Below are 17,671 nucleotides of genomic sequence, written 5' to 3'. Positions count from 1 at the left end.
TAGTATGTATCACAGCATCAATTGTCATAGAATTTTGACTTTGGTTATCTCCTTCTTGGTCACTAGTTATCGTGGTATAAGGTACTGTGCAACAGCAGATAGGTTGGGAAAGCCTAACACACAAACTAAGAGATCCCCATTTATGAACCGCACTGCACATGGGCTCGTCCGGGATTTGAACCCGGGACCTCTCGCACCCTAAGTGAGAATCATACCCCTAGACCAACGAGCCCCTCATCCTGTCAGCTGCTACATGGTGTGTGGGATAAAAATCAGAGTTTTTCAATTTCATGAATTTGCTTGGCAACAGAAAATTTCACCTTGCACTTTTTGAACACAGTTATGTACATTCCTTCCTAAACAACCACGTTTTCAGCATAGCAGTCAGAAAATCATGCTTTAAATGACAGCAGGAACACACAGTTCCTTTTATCTTTGATGGGTTTGGATATGCTGTTTTCCATAGAATCTTGGTCATGCAAGAAGGACAGGAATGTTACATCTAGTAAAGCTGAAGTGCCATGAAGAACATTGCTGTTCTACGCTCAATGTCCATAGATCATTTTCTTATCGACTTTTACAAATGTTTGAGAAGATTGCTCTTTTACTCTAGATGTGTATTGAAGATCCCCATCAGTTTGCAGAATGCATTTTACACGTCAGGACAAGAGTTTTCTCTTTGATCGTTTTCCTGTCGGGTTTTGCAAATGTTTTGCGAGATTGCTGATTTACAATCAATGTGCATTGAATATTGCAATCACTTCCAGAAGTTACTTGCCACATCTGCGCAAGGTCCTTCTGCATGTGTGCACAATATTTTTGAGCTTAATCTTTGAGGTGTAGGGTTTTGCAAAGACTCGAGCAGATTGCTCTTTTACGGTCAATGTCCATTGAAGATCAAAATCGATTGCCGAAGGTGGGTCTGCTAAATTGTGCCAATATGTGTCTGTCTGCTGAAATCACTATGACAATGCACTTGCAAATGTAAAGGGAAATTGACGTGAAACAAAAGCAAAAAGAGTGAACTTGAAAATCATGCCATTTGTGTCATTTATTAGGGAAGGAGTGACAGGCAGAGGTTAAATGAGCACAAGCTAGACTATTATCTATCACAGCATCAATTGTCATAGAATTTTGACTTTGGTTATCTCCTTCTTGGTCACTAGTTATCGTGGTATATGGTACTGTGCAACAGCAGATAGGTTGGGAAAGTCTACCACACAAACTAAGGGATCCCCATTTATTAACCGCACTGCACATGGGCTCGTCCGGGATTTGAACCCGGGACCTCTCGCACCCTAAGCAAGAATCATACCCCTAGACCAACGAGCCCCTCATCCTGTCAGCTGCTACCTGGTGTGTGGGATAAAAATCAGAGTTTTTCAATTTCATGAATTTGCTTGGCAACAGAAAATTTCACCTTGCACTTCTTGTTCACAGTTGTGTACATTCCTTCCTAAACAACCACGTTTTCAGCATAGCAGTCAGAAAATCATGCTTTAAATGACAGCAGGAACACAGAGTTCCTTATATCTTTAATGGGTTTTGATATGCTGTTTTCCATAGAGTCTTGGTCATGCAAGAAGGACAGGAATGTTACATCTAGTAAAGCTGAAGTGCCATGACGAACATTGCTGTTCTACGCTCAATGTCCATAGATCATTTTCTTATCGACTTTTACAAATGTTTGAGAAGATTGCTCTTTTACTCTAGATGTGTATTGGAGATCCCCATCAGTTTGCAGAATGCATTTTACACGTCAGGACAAGAGTTTTCTCTTTGATCGTTTTCCTGTTGGGTTTTGCAAATGTTTTGCGAGATTGCTCATTTACAATCAATGTCCATTGAAGATTGCAATCACTTCCAGAAGTTACTTGCCACATCTGCACAAGGTCCTTCTGCATGTGTGCACAATATGTTTGAGCTTAATCTTTGAGGTGTAGGGTTTTGCAAAGACTCGAGCAGATTTCTCTTTTACGGTCAATGTCCATTGAAGATCAAAATCGATTGCCGAAGGTGGGTCTGCTAAATTGTGCCAATATGTATCTGTCTGCTGAAATCACTATGACAATGCACTTGCAAATGTAAAGGGAAATTGACGTGAAACAAAAGCAAAAAGAGTGAACTTGAAAATCATGCCATTTGTGTCATTTATTAGGGAAGGAGTGACAGGCAGAGGTTAAATGAGCACAAGCTAGACTAGTATCTATCACAGCATCAATTGTCATAGAATTTTGACTTTGGTTATCTCCTTCTTGGTCACTAGTTATAGTGGTATAAGGTACTGTGCAACAGCAGATAGGTTGGGAAAGTCTACCACACAAACTAAGGGATCCCCATTTATTAACCGCACTGCACATGGGCTCGTCCGGGATTTGAACCCGGGACCTCTCGCACCCTAAGCGAGAATCATACCCCTAGACCAACGAGCCCCTCATCCTGTCAGCTGCTACCTGGTGTGTCGGATAAAAATCAGAGTTTTTCAATTTCATGAATTTGCTTGGCAACAGAAAATTTCACCTTGCACTTTTTGTACACAGTTGTGTACATTCCTTCCTAAACAACCACGTTTTCAGCATAGCAGTCAGAAAATCATGCTTTAAATGACAGCAGGAACACAGAGTTCCTTATATCTTTAATGGGTTTTGATATGCTGTTTTCCATAGAGTCTTGGTCATGCAAGAAGGACAGGAATGTTACATCTAGTAAAGCTGAAGTGCCATGACGAACATTGCTGTTCTATGCTCAATGTCCATAGATCATTTTCTTATCGACTTTTACAAATGTTTGAGAAGATTGCTCTTTTACTCTAGATGTGTATTGGAGATCCCCATCAGTTTGCAGAATGCATTTTACACGTCAGGACAAGAGTTTTCTCTTTGATCGTTTTCCTGTCGGGTTTTGCAAATGTTTTGCGAGATTGCTCATTTACAATCAATGTCCATTGAAGATTTCAATCACTTCCGGAAGTTACTTGCCACATCTGCACAAGGTCCTTCTGCATGTGTGCACAATATGTTTGAGCTTAATCTTTGAGGTGTAGGGTTTTGCAAAGACTCGAGCAGATTGCTCTTTTACGGTCAATGTCCATTGAAGATCAAAATCGATTGCCGAAGGTGGGTCTGCTAAATTGTGCCAATATGTATCTGTCTGCTGAAATCACTATGACAATGCACTTGCAAATGTAAAGGGAAATTGACGTGAAACAAAAGCAAAAAGAGTGAACTTGAAAATCATGCCATTTGTCTCATTTATTAGGGAAGGAGTGACAGGCAGAGGTTGAATGAGCACAAGCTAGACTAGTATGTATCACAGCATCAATTGTCATAGAATTTTGACTTTGGTTATCTCCTTCTTGGTCACTAGTTATCGTGGTATAAGGTACTGTGCAACAGCAGATAGGTTGGGAATGCCTACCACACAAACTAAGGGATCCCCATTTATGAACCGCACTGCACATGGGCTCGTGCGGGATTTGAACCTGGGACCTCTCGCACCCTAAGCGAGAATCATACCCCTAGACCAACGAGCCCCTCATCCTGTCAGCTGCTACATGGTGTGTGGGATAAAAATCAGAGTTTTTCAATTTCATGAATTTGCTTGGCAACAGAAAATTTCACCTTGCACTTTTTGAACACAGTTATGTACATTCCTTCCTAAACAACCACGTTTTCAGCATAGCAGTCAGAAAATCATGCTTTAAATGACAGCAGGAACACACAGTTCCTTTTATCTTTGATGGGTTTGGATATGCTGTTTTCCATAGAATCTTGGTCATGCAAGAAGGACAGGAATGTTACATCTAGTAAAGCTGAAGTGCCATGAAGAACATTGCTGTTCTACGCTCAATGTCCATAGATCATTTTCTTATCGACTTTTACAAATGTTTGAGAAGATTGCTCTTTTACTCTAGATGTGTATTGGAGATCCCCATCAGTTTGCAGAATGCATTTTACACGTCAGGACAAGAGTTTTCTCTTTGATCGTTTTCCTGTCGGGTTTTGCAAATGTTTTGCGAGATTGCTCATTTACAATCAATGTCCATTGAAGATTTCAATCACTTCCAGAAGTTACTTGCCACATCTGCACAAGGTCCTTCTGCATGTGTGCACAATATGTTTGAGCTTAATCTTTGAGGTGTAGGGTTTTGCAAAGACTCGAGCAGATTGCTCTTTTACGGTCAATGTCCATTGAAGATCAAAATCGATTGCCGAAGGTGGGTCTGCTAAATTGTGCCAATATGTATCTGTCTGCTGAAATCACTATGACAATGCACTTGCAAATGTAAAGGGAAATTGACGTGAAACAAAAGCAAAAAGAGTGAACTTGAAAATCATGCCATTTGTGTCATTTATTAGGGAAGGAGTGACAGGCAGAGGTTAAATGAGCACAAGCTAGACTAGTATCTATCACAGCATCAATTGTCATAGAATTTTGACTTTGGTTATCTCCTTCTTGGTCACTAGTTATCGTGGTATAAGGTACTGTGCAACAGCAGATAGGTTGGGAAAGTCTACCACACAAACTAAGGGATCCCCATTTATGAACCACACTGCACATGGGCTCGTCCGGGATTTGAACCCGGGACCTCTCGCACCCGAAGCGAGAATCATACCCCTAGACCAACGAGCCCCTCATCCTGTCAGCTGCTACCTGGTGTGTCGGATAAAAACCAGAGTTTTTCAATTTCATGAATTTGCTTGGCAACAGAAAATTTCACCTTGCACTTTTTGTACACAGTTGTGTACATTCCTTCCTAAACAACCACGTTTTCAGCATAGCAGTCAGAAAATCATGCTTTAAATGACAGCAGGAACACAGAGTTCCTTATATCTTTAATGGGTTTTGATGGGTTTGGAAATGCTGTTTTCCATAGAGTCTTGGTCATGCAAGAAGGACAGGAATGTTACATCTAGTAAAGCTGAAGTGCCATGACGAACATTGCTGTTCTACGCTCAATGTCCATAGATCATTTTCTTATCGACTTTTACAAATGTTTGAGAAGATTGCTCTTTTACTCTAGATGTGTATTGAAGATCCCCATCAGTTTGTAGAATGCATTTTACACGTCAGGACAAGAGTTTTCTCTTTGATCGTTTTCCTGTCGGGTTTTGCAAATGTTTTGCGAGATTGCTGATTTACAATCAATGTGCATTGAATATTGCAATCACTTCCAGAAGTTACTTGCCACATCTGCACAAGGTCCTTCTGCATGTGTGCACAATATGTTTGAGCTTAATCTTTGAGGTGTAGGGCTTTGCAAAGACTCGAGCAGATTGCACTTTTACGGTCAATGTCCATTGAAGATCAAAATCGATTGCCGAAGGTGGGTCTGCTAAATTGTGCCAATATGTATCTGTCTGCTGAAATCACTATGACAATGCACTTGCAAATGTAAAGGGAAATTGACGTGAAACAAAAGCAAAAAGAGTGAACTTGAAAATCATGCCATTTGTCTCATTTATTAGGGAAGGAGTGACAGGCAGAGGTTGAATGAGCACAAGCTAGACTAGTATGTATCACAGCATCAATTGTCATAGAATTTTGACTTTGGTTATCTCCTTCTTGGTCACTAGTTATCGTGGTATAAGGTACTGTGCAACAGCAGATAGGTTGGGAAAGCCTACCACACAAACTAAGGGATCCCCATTTATGAACCGCACTGCACATGGGCTCGTCCGGGATTTGAACCCGGGACCTCTCGCACCCTAAGCGAGAATCATACCCCTAGACCAACGAGCCCCTCATCCTGTCAGCTGCTACATGGTGTGTGGGATAAAAATCAGAGTTTTTCAATTTCATGAATTTGCTTGGCAACAGAAAATTTCACCTTGCACTTTTTGAACACAGTTATGTACATTCCTTCCTAAACAACCACGTTTTCAGCATAGCAGTCAGAAAATCATGCTGTAAATGACAGCAGGAACACACAGTTCCTTTTATCTTTGATGGGTTTGGATATGCTGTTTTCCATAGAATCTTGGTCATGCAAGAAGGACAGGAATGTTACATCTAGTAAAGCTGAAGTGCCATGAAGAACATTGCTGTTCTACGCTCAATGTCCATAGATCATTTTCTTATCGACTTTTACAAATGTTTGAGAAGATTGCTCTTTTACTCTAGATGTGTATTGAAGATCCCCATCAGTTTGCAGAATGCATTTTACACGTCAGGACAAGAGTTTTCTCTTTGATCGTTTTCCTGTCGGGTTTTGCAAATGTTTTGCGAGATTGCTGATTTACAATCAATGTGCATTGAATATTGCAATCACTTCCAGAAGTTACTTGCCACATCTGCACAAGGTCCTTCTGCATGTGTGCACAATATTTTTGAGCTTAATCTTTGAGGTGTAGGGTTGTGCAAAGACTCGAGCAGTTTGCTCTTTTACGGTCAATGTCCATTGAAGATCAAAATCGATTGCCGAAGGTGGGTCTGCTAAATTGTGCCAATATGTATCTGTCTGCTGAAATCACTATGACAATGCACTTGCAAATGTAAAGGGAAATTGACGTGAAACAAAAGCAAAAAGAGTGAACTTGAAAATCATGCCATTTGAGTCATTTATTAGGGAAGGAGTGACAGGCAGAGGTTAAATGAGCACAAGCTAGACTAGTATCTATCACAGCATCAATTGTCATAGAATTTTGACTTTGGTTATCTCCTTCTTGGTCACTAGTTATCGTGGTATAAGGTACTGTGCAACACCAGATAGGTTGGGAAAGTCTACCACACAAACTAAGGGATCCCCATTTATTAACCGCACTGCACATGGGCTCGTCCGGGATTTGAACCCGGGACCTCTCGCACCCTAAGCGAGAATCATACCCCTAGACCAACGAGCCCCTCATCCTGTCAGCTGCTACCTGGTGTGTGGGATAAAAATCAGAGTTTTTCAATTTCATGAATTTGCTTGGCAACAGAAAATTTCACCTTGCACTTGTTGTACACAGTTGTGTACATTCCTTCCTAAACAACCACGTTTTCAGCATAGCAGTCAGAAAATCATGCTTTAAATGACAGCAGGAACACAGAGTTCCTTATATCTTTAATGGGTTTTGATATGCTGTTTTCCATAGAGTCTTGGTCATGCAAGAAGGACAGGAATGTTACATCTAGTAAAGCTGAAGTGCCATGACGAACATTGCTGTTCTACGCTCAATGTCCATAGATCATTTTCTTATCGACTTTTACAAATGTTTGAGAAGATTGCTCTTTTACTCTAGATGTGTATTGGAGATCCCCATCAGTTTGCAGAATGCATTTTACACGTCAGGACAAGAGTTTTCTCTTTGATCGTTTTCCTGTCGGGTTTTGCAAATGTTTTGCGAGATTGCTCATTTACAATCAATGTCCATTGAAGATTGCAATCACTTCCAGAAGTTACTTGCCACATCTGCACAAGGTCCTTCTGCATGTGTGCACAATATGTTTGAGCTTAATCTTTGAGGTGTAGGGTTTTGCAAAGACTCGAGCAGATTGCTCTTTTACGGTCAATGTCCATTGAAGATCAAAATCGATTGCCGAAGGTGGGTCTGCTAAATTGTGCCAATATGTATCTGTCTGCTGAAATCACTATGACAATGCACTTGCAAATGTAAAGGGAAATTGACGTGAAACAAAAGCAAAAAGAGTGAACTTGAAAATCATGCCATTTGTGTCATTTATTAGGGAAGGAGTGACAGGCAGAGGTTAAATGAGCACAAGCTAGACTAGTATGTATCACAGCATCAATTGTCATAGAATTTTGACTTTGGTTATCTCCTTCTTGGTCACTAGTTATCATGGTATAAGGTACTGTGCAACAGCAGATAGGTTGGGAAAGCCTAACACACAAACTAAGGGATCCCCATTTATGAACCGCACTGCACATGGGCTCGTCCGGGATTTGAACCCGGGACCTCTCGCACCCTAAGCGAGAATCATACCCCTAGACCAACGAGCCCCTCATCCTGTCAACTGCTACATGGTGTGTGGGATAAAAATCAGAGTTTTTCAATTTCATGAATTTGCTTGGCAACAGAAAATTTCACCTTGCACTTTTTGAACACAGTTATGTACATTCCTTCCTAAACAACCACGTTTTCAGCATAGCAGTCAGAAAATCATGCTTTAAATGACAGCAGGAACACACAGTTCCTTTTATCTTTGATGGGTTTGGATATGCTGTTTTCCATAGAATCTTGGTCATGCAAGAAGGACAGGAATGTTACATCTAGTAAAGCTGAAGTGCCATGACGAACATTGCTGTTCTACGCTCAATGTCCATAGATCATTTTCTTATCGACTTTTACAAATGTTTGAGAAGATTGCTCTTTTACTCTAGATGTGTATTGAAGATCCCCATCAGTTTGCAGAATGCATTTTACACGTCAGGACAAAAGTTTTCTCTTTGATCGTTTTCCTGTCGGGTTTTGCAAATGTTTTGCGAGATTGCTGATTTACAATCAATGTCCATTGAAGATTGCAATCACTTCCAGAAGTTACTTGCCACATCTGCACAAGGTCCTTCTGCATGTGTGCACAATATGTTTGAGCTTAATCTTTGAGGTGTAGGGCTTTGCAAAGACTCAAGCAGATTGCACTTTTACGGTCAATGTCCATTGAAGATCAAAATCGATTGCCGAAGGTGGGTCTGCTAAATTGTGCCAATATGTATCTGTCTGCTGAAATCACTATGACAATGCACTTGCAAATGTAAAGGGAAATTGACGTGAAACAAAAGCAAAAAGAGTGAACTTGAAAATCATGCCATTTGTCTCATTTATTAGGGAAGGAGTGACAGGCAGAGGTTGAATGAGCACAAGCTAGACTAGTATGTATCACAGCATCAATTGTCATAGAATTTTGACTTTGGTTATCTCCTTCTTGGTCACTAGTTATTGTGGTATAAGGTACTGTGCAACAGCAGATAGGTTGGGAAAGCCTACCACACAAACTAAGGGATCCCCATTTATGAACCGCACTGCACATGGGCTCGTCCGGGATTTGAACCCGGGACCTCTCGCACCCTAAGCGAGAATCATACCCCTAGACCAACGAGCCCCTCATCCTGTCAGCTGCTACATGGTGTGTGGGATAAAAATCAGAGTTTTTCAATTTCATGAATTTGCTTGGCAACAGAAAATTTCACCTTGCACTTTTTGAACACAGTTATGTACATTCCTTCCTAAACAACCACGTTTTCAGCATAGCAGTCAGAAAATCATGCTTTAAATGACAGCAGGAACACACAGTTCCTTTTATCTTTGATGGGTTTGGATATGCTGTTTTCCATAGAATCTTGGTCATGCAAGAAGGACAGGAATGTTACATCTAGTAAAGCTGAAGTGCCATGAAGAACATTGCTGTTCTACGCTCAATGTCCATAGATCATTTTCTTATCGACTTTTACAAATGTTTGAGAAGATTGCTCTTTTACTCTAGATGTGTATTGAAGATCCCCATCAGTTTGCAGAATGCATTTTACACGTCAGGACAAGAGTTTTCTCTTTGATCGTTTTCCTGTCGGGTTTTGCAAATGTTTTGCGAGATTGCTCATTTACAATCAATGTCCATTGAAGATTGCAATCACTTCCAGAAGTTACTTGCCACATCTGCACAAGGTCCTTCTGCATGTGTGCACAATATGTTTGAGCTTAATCTTTGAGGTGTAGGGTTTTGCAAAGACTCGAGCAGATTGCTCTTTTACGGTCAATGTCCATTGAAGATCAAAATCGATTGCCGAAGGTGGGTCTGCTAAATTGTGCCAATATGTATCTGTCTGCTGAAATCACTATGACAATGCACTTGCAAATGTAAAGGGAAATTGACGTGAAACAAAAGCAAAAAGAGTGAACTTGAAAATCATGCCATTTGTGTCATTTATTAGGGAAGGAGTGACAGGCAGAGGTTAAATGAGCACAAGCTAGACTAGTATGTATCACAGCATCAATTGTCATAGAATTTTGACTTTGGTTATCTCCTTCTTGGTCACTAGTTATCGTGGTATAAGGTACTGTGCAACAGCAGATAGGTTGGGAAAGTCTACCACACAAACTAAGGGATCCCCATTTATTAACCGCACTGCACATGGGCTCGTCCGGGATTTGAACCCGGGACCTCTCGCACCCTAAGCGAGAATCATACCCCTAGACCAACGAGCCCCTCATCCTGTCAGCTGCTACCTGGTGTGTGGGATAAAAATCAGAGTTTTTCAATTTCATGAATTTGCTTGGCAACAGAAAATTTCACCTTGCACTTTTTGTACACAGTTGTGTACATTCCTTCCTAAACAACCACGTTTTCAGCATAGCAGTCAGAAAATCATGCTTTAAATGACAGCAGGAACACAGAGTTCCTTATATCTTTAATGGGTTTTGATGGGTTTGGATATGCTGTTTTCCATAGAGTCTTGGTCATGCAAGAAGGACAGGAATGTTACATCTAGTAAAGCTGAAGTGCCATGACGAACATTGCTGTTCTACGCTCAATGTCCATAGATCATTTTCTTATCGACTTTTACAAATGTTTGAGAAGATTGCTCTTTTACTCTAGATGTGTATTGAAGATCCCCATCAGTTTGTAGAATGCATTTTACACGTCAGGACAAGAGTTTTCTCTTTGATCGTTTTCTTGTCGGGTTTTGCAAATGTTTTGCGAGATTGCTCATTTACAATCAATGTGCATTGAAGATTGCAATCACTTCCAGAAGTTACTTGCCACATCTGCACAAGGTCCTTCTGCATGTGTGCACAATATGTTTGAGCTTAATCTTTGAGGTGTAGGGCTTTGCAAAGACTCGAGCAGATTGCACTTTTACGGTCAATGTCCATTGAAGATCAAAATCGATTGCCGAAGGTGGGTCTGCTAAATTGTGCCAATATGTATCTGTCTGCTGAAATCACTATGACAATGCACTTGCAAATGTAAAGGGAAATTGACGTGAAACAAAAGCAAAAAGAGTGAACTTGAAAATCATGCCATTTGTCTCATTTATTAGGGAAGGAGTGACAGGCAGAGGTTGAATGAGCACAAGCTAGACTAGTATGTATCACAGCATCAATTGTCATAGAATTTTGACTTTGGTTATCTCCTTCTTGGTCACTAGTTATCGTGGTATAAGGTACTGTGCAACAGCAGATAGGTTGGGAATGCCTACCACACAAACTAAGGGATCCCCATTTATGAACCGCACTGCACATGGGCTCGTCCGGGATTTGAACCTGGGACCTCTCGCACCCTAAGCGAGAATCATACCCCTAGACCAACGAGCCCCTCATCCTGTCAGCTGCTACATGGTGTGTGGGATAAAAATCAGAGTTTTTCAATTTCATGAATTTGCTTGGCAACAGAAAATTTCACCTTGCACTTTTTGAACACAGTTATGTACATTCCTTCCTAAACAACCACGTTTTCAGCATAGCAGTCAGAAAATCATGCTTTAAATGACAGCAGGAACACACAGTTCCTTTTATCTTTGATGGGTTTGGATATGCTGTTTTCCATAGAATCTTGGTCATGCAAGAAGGACAGGAATGTTACATCTAGTAAAGCTGAAGTGCCATGAAGAACATTGCTGTTCTACGCTCAATGTCCATAGATCATTTTCTTATCGACTTTTACAAATGTTTGAGAAGATTGCTCTTTTACTCTAGATGTGTATTGGAGATCCCCATCAGTTTGCAGAATGCATTTTACACGTCAGGACAAGAGTTTTCTCTTTGATCGTTTTCCTGTCGGGTTTTGCAAATGTTTTGCGAGATTGCTCATTTACAATCAATGTCCATTGAAGATTTCAATCACTTCCAGAAGTTACTTGCCACATCTGCACAAGGTCCTTCTGCATGTGTGCACAATATGTTTGAGCTTAATCTTTGAGGTGTAGGGTTTTGCAAAGACTCGAGCAGATTGCTCTTTTACGGTCAATGTCCATTGAAGATCAAAATCGATTGCCGAAGGTGGGTCTGCTAAATTGTGCCAATATGTATCTGTCTGCTGAAATCACTATGACAATGCACTTGCAAATGTAAAGGGAAATTGACGTGAAACAAAAGCAAAAAGAGTGAACTTGAAAATCATGCCATTTGTGTCATTTATTAGGGAAGGAGTGACAGGCAGAGGTTAAATGAGCACAAGCTAGACTAGTATCTATCACAGCATCAATTGTTATAGAATTTTGACTTTGGTTATCTCCTTCTTGGTCACTAGTTATCGTGGTATAAGGTACTGTGCAACAGCAGATAGGTTGGGAAAGTCTACCACACAAACTAAGGGATCCCCATTTATGAACCGCACTGCACATGGGCTCGTCCGGGATTTGAACCCAGGACCTCTCGCACCCTAAGCGAGAATCATACCCCTAGACCAACGAGCCCCTCATCCTGTCAGCTGCTACCTGGTGTGTCGGATAAAAATCAGAGTTTTTCAATTTCATGAATTTGCTTGGCAACAGAAAATTTCACCTTGCACTTTTTGTACACAGTTGTGTACATTCCTTCCTAAACAACCACGTTTTCAGCATAGCAGTCAGAAAATCATGCTTTAAATGACAGCAGGAACACAGAGTTCCTTATATCTTTAATGGGTTTGGATATGCTGTTTTCCATAGAATCTTGGTCATGCAAGAAGGACAGGAATGTTACATCTAGTAAAGCTGAAGTGCCATGAAGAACATTGCTGTTCTACGCTCAATGTCCATAGATCATTTTCTTATCGACTTTTACAAATGTTTGAGAAGATTGCTCTTTTACTCTAGATGTGTATTGAAGATCCCCATCAGTTTGCAGAATGCATTTTACACGTCAGGACAAGAGTTTTCTCTTTGATCGTTTTCCTGTCGGGTTTTGCAAATGTTTTGCGAGATTGCTGATTTACAATCAATGTGCATTGAATATTGCAATCACTTCCAGAAGTTACTTGCCACATCTGCACAAGGTCCTTCTGCATGTGTGCACAATATTTTTGAGCTTAATCTTTGAGGTGTAGGGTTTTGCAAAGACTCGAGCAGATTGCTCTTTTACGGTCAATGTCCATTGAAGATCAAAATCGATTGCCGAAGGTGGGTCTGCTAAATTGTGCCAATATGTATCTGTCTGCTGAAATCACTATGACAATGCACTTGCAAATGTAAAGGGAAATTGACGTGAAACAAAAGCAAAAAGAGTGAACTTGAAAATCATGCCATTTGTGTCATTTATTAGGGAAGGAGTGACAGGCAGAGGTTAAATGAGCACAAGCTAGACTAGTATCTATCACAGCATCAATTGTCATAGAATTTTGACTTTGGTTATCTCCTTCTTGGTCACTAGTTATCGTGGTATAAGGTACTGTGCAACAGCAGATAGGTTGGGAAAGTCTACCACACAAACTAAGGGATCCCCATTTATGAACCGCACTGCACATGGGCTCGTCCGGGATTTGAACCCAGGACCTCTCGCACCCTAAGCGAGAATCATACCCCTAGACCAACGAGCCCCTCATCCTGTCAGCTGCTACCTGGTGTGTCGGATAAAAATCAGAGTTTTTCAATTTCATGAATTTGCTTGGCAACAGAAAATTTCACCTTGCACTTTTTGTACACAGTTGTGTACATTCCTTCCTAAACAACCACGTTTTCAGCATAGCAGTCAGAAAATCATGCTTTAAATGACAGCAGGAACACAGAGTTCCTTATATCTTTAATGGGTTTGGATATGCTGTTTTCCATAGAATCTTGGTCATGCAAGAAGGACAGGAATGTTACATCTAGTAAAGCTGAAGTGCCATGAAGAACATTGCTGTTCTACGCTCAATGTCCATAGATCATTTTCTTATCGACTTTTACAAATGTTTGAGAAGATTGCTCTTTTACTCTAGATGTGTATTGAAGATCCCCATCAGTTTGCAGAATGCATTTTACACGTCAGGACAAGAGTTTTCTCTTTGATCGTTTTCCTGTCGGGTTTTGCAAATGTTTTGCGAGATTGCTGATTTACAATCAATGTGCATTGAATATTGCAATCACTTCCAGAAGTTACTTGCCACATCTGCACAAGGTCCTTCTGCATGTGTGCACAATATTTTTGAGCTTAATCTTTGAGGTGTAGGGTTTTGCAAAGACTCGAGCAGATTGCTCTTTTACGGTCAATGTCCATTGAAGATCAAAATCGATTGCCGAAGGTGGGTCTGCTAAATTGTGCCAATATGTATCTGTCTGCTGAAATCACTATGACAATGCACTTGCAAATGTAAAGGGAAATTGACGTGAAACAAAAGCAAAAAGAGTGAACTTGAAAATCATGCCATTTGTGTCATTTATTAGGGAAGGAGTGACAGGCAGAGGTTAAATGAGCACAAGCTAGACTAGTATGTATCACAGCATCAATTGTCATAGAATTTTGACTTTGGTTATCTCCTTCTTGGTCACTAGTTATCGTGGTATAAGGTACTGTGCAACAGCAGATAGGTTGGGAAAGTCTACCACACAAACTAAGGGATCCCCATTTATTAACCGCACTGCACATGGGCTCGTCCGGGATTTGAACCCGGGACCTCTCGCACCCTAAGCGAGAATCATACCCCTAGACCAACGAGCCCCTCATCCTGTCAGCTGCTACCTGGTGTGTGGGATAAAAATCAGAGTTTTTCAATTTCATGAATTTGCTTGGCAACAGAAAATTTCACCTTGCACTTTTTGTACACAGTTGTGTACATTCCTTCCTAAACAACCACGTTTTCAGCATAGCAGTCAGAAAATCATGCTTTAAATGACAGCAGGAACACAGAGTTCCTTATATCTTTAATGGGTTTTGATATGCTGTTTTCCATAGAATCTTGGTCATGCAAGAAGGACAGGAATGCTACATCTAGTAAAGCTGAAGTGCCATGAAGAACATTGCTGTTCTACGCTCAATGTCCATAGATCATTTTCTTATCGACTTTTACAAATGTTTGAGAAGATTGCTCTTTTACTCTAGATGTGTATTGGAGATCCCCATCAGTTTGCAGAATGCATTTTACACGTCAGGACAAGAGTTTTCTCTTTGATCGTTTTCCTGTCGGGTTTTGCAAATGTTTTGCGAGATTGCTCATTTACAATCAATGTCCATTGAAGATTTCAATCACTTCCAGAAGTTACTTGCCACATCTGCACAAGGTCCTTCTGCATGTGTGCACAATATGTTTGAGCTTAATCTTTGAGGTGTAGGGTTTTGCAAAGACTCGAGCAGATTGCTCTTTTACGGTCAATGTCCATTGAAGATCAAAATCGATTGCCGAAGGTGGGTCTGCTAAATTGTGCCAATATGTATCTGTCTGCTGAAATCACTATGACAATGCACTTGCAAATGTAAAGGGAAATTGACGTGAAACAAAAGCAAAAAGAGTGAACTTGAAAATCATGCCATTTGTGTCATTTATTAGGGAAGGAGTGACAGGCAGAGGTTAAATGAGCACAAGCTAGACTAGTATCTATCACAGCATCAATTGTCATAGAATTTTGACTTTGGTTATCTCCTTCTTGGTCACTAGTTATCGTGGTATAAGGTACTGTGCAACAGCAGATAGGTTGGGAAAGTCTACCACACAAACTAAGGGATCCCCATTTATGAACCGCACTGCACATGGGCTCGTCCGGGATTTGAACCCGGGACCTCTCGCACCCTAAGCGAGAATCATACCCCTAGACCAACGAGCCCCTCATCCTGTCAGCTGCTACCTGGTGTGTGGGATAAAAATCAGAGTTTTTCAATTTCATGAATTTGCTTGGCAACAGAAAATTTCACCTTGCACTTTTTGTACACAGTTGTGTACATTCCTTCCTAAACAACCACGTTTTCAGCATAGCAGTCAGAAAATCATGCTTTAAATGACAGCAGGAACACAGAGTTCCTTATATCTTTAATGGGTTTTGATATGCTGTTTTCCATAGAGTCTTGGTCATGCAAGAAGGACAGGAATGTTACATCTAGTAAAGCTGAAGTGCCATGAAGAACATTGCTGTTCTACACTCAATGTCCATAGATCATTTTCTTATCGACTTTTACAAATGTTTGAGAAGATTGCTCTTTTACTCTAGATGTGTATTGAAGATCCCCATCAGTTTGTAGAATGCATTTTACACGTCAGGACAAGAGTTTTCTCTTTGATCGTTTTCTTGTCGGGTTTTGCAAATGTTTTGCGAGATTGCTCATTTACAATCAATGTCCATTGAAGATTTCAATCACTTCCAGAAGTTACTTGCCACATCTGCACAAGGTCCTTCTGCATGTGTGCACAATATGTTTGAGCTTAATCTTTGAGGTGTAGGGCTTTGCAAAGACTCGAGCAGATTGCTCTTTTACGGTCAATGTCCATTAAATCAAAATCGATTGCCGAAGGTGGGTCTGCTAAATTGTGCCAATATGTATCTGTCTGCTGAAATCACTATGACAATGCACTTGCAAATGTAAAGGGAAATTGACGTGAAACAAAAGCAAAAAGAGTGAACTTGAAAATCATGCCATTTGTGTCATTTATTAGGGAAGGAGTGACAGGCAGAGGTTAAATGAGCACAAGCTAGACTAGTATCTATCACAGCATCAATTGTCATAGAATTTTGACTTTGGTTATCTCCTTCTTGGTCACTAGTTATCGTGGTATAAGGTACTGTGCAACAGCAGATAGGTTGGGAAAGTCTACCACACAAACTAAGGGATCCCCATTTATGAACCGCACTGCACAAGGGCTCGTCCGGGATTTGAACCCGGGACCTCTCGCACCCTAAGCGAGAATCATACCCCTAGACCAACGAGCCCCTCATCCTGTCAGCTGCTACCTGGTGTGTCGGATAAAAATCAGAGTTTTTCAATTTCATGAATTTGCTTGGCAACAGAAAATTTCACCTTGCACTTTTTGTACACAGTTGTGTACATTCCTTCCTAAACAACCACGTTTTCAGCATAGCAGTCAGAAAATCATGCTTTAAATGACAGCAGGAACACACAGTTCCTTTTATCTTTGATGGGTTTTGATGGGTTTGGATATGCTGTTTTCCATAGAATCTTGGTCATGCAAGAAGGACAGGAATGTTACATCTAGTAAAGCTGAAGTGCCATGAAGATCATTGCTGTTCTACGCTCAATGTCCATAGATCATTTTCTTATCGACTTTTACAAATGTTTGAGAAGATTGCTCTTTTACTCTAGATGTGTATTGGAGATCCCCATCAGTTTGCAGAATGCATTTTACACGTCAGGACAAGAGTTTTCTCTTTGATCGTTTTCCTGTCGGGTTTTGCAAATGTTTTGCGAGATTGCTCATTTACAATCAATGTCCATTGAAGATTTCAATCACTTCCAGAAGTTACTTGCCACATCTGCACAAGGTCCTTCTGCATGTGTGCACAATATGTTTGAGCTTAGTCTTTGAGGTGTAGGGTTTTGCAAAGACTCGAGCAGATTGCTCTTTTACGGTCAATGTCCATTGAAGATCAAAATCGATTGCCGAAGGTGGGTCTGCTAAATTGTGCCAATATGTATCTGTCTGCTGAAATCACTATGACAATGCACTTGCAAATGTAAAGGGAAATTGACGTGAAACAAAAGCAAAAAGAGTGAACTTGAAAATCATGCCATTTGTGTCATTTATTAGGGAAGGAGTGACAGGCAGAGGTTAAATGAGCACAAGCTAGACTAGTATCTATCACAGCATCAATTGTCATAGAATTTTGACTTTG

The 17,671-nt window shown here is 40.6% G+C and overlaps 15 non-coding genes across 15 annotated transcripts; all 15 read right to left on the bottom strand.

Annotated features, from left to right (window-relative positions):
• Positions 1-160: 160 nt before the first annotated feature.
• Positions 161-232, bottom strand: trnap-agg (transfer RNA proline (anticodon AGG)). The gene has a single exon. It is a non-coding gene; the product is annotated as a tRNA-Pro (tRNA).
• Positions 233-1,260: 1,028 nt separating this feature from the next.
• On the bottom strand, positions 1,261-1,332 carry trnap-agg (transfer RNA proline (anticodon AGG)). The gene has a single exon. It is a non-coding gene; the product is annotated as a tRNA-Pro (tRNA).
• A 1,028-nt stretch (positions 1,333-2,360) lies between these two features.
• trnap-agg (transfer RNA proline (anticodon AGG)) lies at positions 2,361-2,432 on the bottom strand. The gene has a single exon. It is a non-coding gene; the product is annotated as a tRNA-Pro (tRNA).
• A 2,128-nt stretch (positions 2,433-4,560) lies between these two features.
• trnap-cgg (transfer RNA proline (anticodon CGG)) lies at positions 4,561-4,632 on the bottom strand. The gene has a single exon. It is a non-coding gene; the product is annotated as a tRNA-Pro (tRNA).
• A 1,038-nt stretch (positions 4,633-5,670) lies between these two features.
• On the bottom strand, positions 5,671-5,742 carry trnap-agg (transfer RNA proline (anticodon AGG)). Its single transcript has one exon. It is a non-coding gene; the product is annotated as a tRNA-Pro (tRNA).
• Positions 5,743-6,770: 1,028 nt separating this feature from the next.
• Positions 6,771-6,842, bottom strand: trnap-agg (transfer RNA proline (anticodon AGG)). Its single transcript has one exon. It is a non-coding gene; the product is annotated as a tRNA-Pro (tRNA).
• A 1,028-nt stretch (positions 6,843-7,870) lies between these two features.
• trnap-agg (transfer RNA proline (anticodon AGG)) lies at positions 7,871-7,942 on the bottom strand. Its single transcript has one exon. It is a non-coding gene; the product is annotated as a tRNA-Pro (tRNA).
• A 1,028-nt stretch (positions 7,943-8,970) lies between these two features.
• On the bottom strand, positions 8,971-9,042 carry trnap-agg (transfer RNA proline (anticodon AGG)). Its single transcript has one exon. It is a non-coding gene; the product is annotated as a tRNA-Pro (tRNA).
• Positions 9,043-10,070: 1,028 nt separating this feature from the next.
• Positions 10,071-10,142, bottom strand: trnap-agg (transfer RNA proline (anticodon AGG)). Its single transcript has one exon. It is a non-coding gene; the product is annotated as a tRNA-Pro (tRNA).
• A 1,038-nt stretch (positions 10,143-11,180) lies between these two features.
• trnap-agg (transfer RNA proline (anticodon AGG)) lies at positions 11,181-11,252 on the bottom strand. Its single transcript has one exon. It is a non-coding gene; the product is annotated as a tRNA-Pro (tRNA).
• A 1,028-nt stretch (positions 11,253-12,280) lies between these two features.
• On the bottom strand, positions 12,281-12,352 carry trnap-agg (transfer RNA proline (anticodon AGG)). The gene has a single exon. It is a non-coding gene; the product is annotated as a tRNA-Pro (tRNA).
• A 1,028-nt stretch (positions 12,353-13,380) lies between these two features.
• trnap-agg (transfer RNA proline (anticodon AGG)) lies at positions 13,381-13,452 on the bottom strand. Its single transcript has one exon. It is a non-coding gene; the product is annotated as a tRNA-Pro (tRNA).
• A 1,028-nt stretch (positions 13,453-14,480) lies between these two features.
• On the bottom strand, positions 14,481-14,552 carry trnap-agg (transfer RNA proline (anticodon AGG)). Its single transcript has one exon. It is a non-coding gene; the product is annotated as a tRNA-Pro (tRNA).
• A 1,028-nt stretch (positions 14,553-15,580) lies between these two features.
• trnap-agg (transfer RNA proline (anticodon AGG)) lies at positions 15,581-15,652 on the bottom strand. The gene has a single exon. It is a non-coding gene; the product is annotated as a tRNA-Pro (tRNA).
• Positions 15,653-16,678: 1,026 nt separating this feature from the next.
• trnap-agg (transfer RNA proline (anticodon AGG)) lies at positions 16,679-16,750 on the bottom strand. The gene has a single exon. It is a non-coding gene; the product is annotated as a tRNA-Pro (tRNA).
• Between the last annotated feature and the right edge of the window lie 921 nt (positions 16,751-17,671).

Source organism: Paramormyrops kingsleyae, chromosome 5, assembly GCF_048594095.1.
Source record: "Paramormyrops kingsleyae isolate MSU_618 chromosome 5, PKINGS_0.4, whole genome shotgun sequence".
Taxonomy (NCBI): Eukaryota; Metazoa; Chordata; class Actinopteri; order Osteoglossiformes; family Mormyridae; genus Paramormyrops; species Paramormyrops kingsleyae.
This window is presented reverse-complemented; position numbering and strand designations above follow the sequence as displayed.